The following is a 1,999-nucleotide window of genomic DNA, read 5'->3' as shown; positions in this document are numbered from 1 at the left end:
TTCTTTATGCTCTCTTTCCAAGTGCTGCTGAGATTGATTTTACCTTGGGTCAATATTATTCATATCTACTTCTTGCTAGACTTGGGCCAAGTCTAGAATGCATGGTGGAATTCTAGTTTAAGCATCTCACATAAACCCTCATACGTTTTTTTATTTTGGGGAATTTTTTGCATTTCTTGCGGAGATGGTAAACAAAGAATCATTCTCAAATAATTTTCGGTTCCGTTTTTGATCATTCTAAGTGCTGCTACAACCATTGGTATAGAAATCGTCTTAAGATTCCACTATTTTTTAAAATTTCAATCAGAAAATCTTCATATTTTCTCAGCTTGTAATATTCTTTTGCCGCAGTATTATGAACACTAGTAATATTATTATTATATTTATTATCATTATTATTATTATTATTATTATTATTATTATTATTATTATTATTATTAATATTCCAGATTAGATCTTTAGATTCACCAGTGCTACATCGATTGAAATAACATTTGTTAATTCCACTTAAGTTCTGTTTTGTTTATTTCATCAAATATAATTTAATTATAATAATTTAAAACAATTATTATTAGGTTAAGGCAATAAAGTAACAACAACGTTATCAATTGGATAAGAATAAGATGTTGCAAGTGAGAGGAATCAACAGTGTCAGCGTTGCCATTCAAAATGTAATTACAGTAGGTGTGGTTAAAAGATATACCAGTAGACAATATTAAAGAGGCAAGAGTATTGTACGGTTTACTGGATCGAATCAAGCAGCGGACATGTACATTACCTGAGTGATTATTAACAAAGAATATCTCTTACCGGTGAAGTATGGACCACAGAGACACTGTATATATATATATACAGATAGATAGTTAGATACATATTTATACACACATATATACATATATATAGATAGGTATAATATTTATATATTATATTACATATTTAGATTTAGATTTTACATATAATATATATAACACACACACACACACACACACACACACACACACACACACACACACACATATATATATATATATATATATATATATATATAAACGTACGAATATAAATTGACAGATAGACACACCAATAGACAGACAGACAGACAGATAGATAGATAGATAGATAGATAGATAGATAGATAGATAGATAGATAGATAGATAGATAGATAGACTGATTGATTGATAGAGAGATGGAGAGAGAGTGATGTGTATATGTCTGTAATGTGTGGAATGGTGCTGCATAGACTCTAAAAACAGTGGAGCCTTCTGCAATGCAATCACCGGAAAAAAAAAACTGACGGAAATATCAGCAACATCCAGTGCCAAACTTGTTAATTCCGACCAAAAGATGAAATTGCTCCACCAAACAGTCCATGAAAGATGGAATAGAATTGGCTGGAACCTCTGTTTGTGTGTGCGTGTGTGTGTGTGTGTGTATAAGAAGACGCAGGGCTTAGTGGTTAGGCTCCACGATAAAAAGGTTGTGAGTTCGATAACTGGCAGCATATCATGTCCTTGAACAACCCATTTCTGTTCTATGTCACGCTGAATATCTCTGAGAACTGCTTTAAGGTTGCGCATGTCTATGAAGTACTCAGCCACTTTGCACGTTTATTTCACGAACGTAGGCTGGTTGTTCTACTAAAGGCACAAGGCCTGAAATTTCGGCGGAGGGGGTTGAGTTTCACTGGCATTATTTTATTGACCCCTGAAAAGATGAAAGGCAAAGTTGACCTCGGTGGAATTTGAACTCAGAACATACAGACGGTCAAAATGGAACGATGGCCTTTGAAATATAGAAGGAGTTATTGAAATTCAAACAGTAGACCCGAATGAAGGAGAAACGAGAGGAGAAACGGAAGGAGAAACGGGAGGAGAAACGGAAGGAGAAACGGAAGGAGAAACGGAAGAAGAATCGGGAGGAGAATCGGGAGGAGAAACGGAAGAAGAAACGGGAGGAGAAACGGAAGGAGAAACGGGAGGAGAAACGGAAGGAGAAACG

This window comes from Octopus bimaculoides, chromosome 22 (genome assembly GCF_001194135.2).
Source record: "Octopus bimaculoides isolate UCB-OBI-ISO-001 chromosome 22, ASM119413v2, whole genome shotgun sequence".
In the NCBI taxonomy this organism is placed as follows: domain Eukaryota; kingdom Metazoa; phylum Mollusca; class Cephalopoda; order Octopoda; family Octopodidae; genus Octopus; species Octopus bimaculoides.
Note: the sequence above shows the minus strand (reverse complement) of the source record.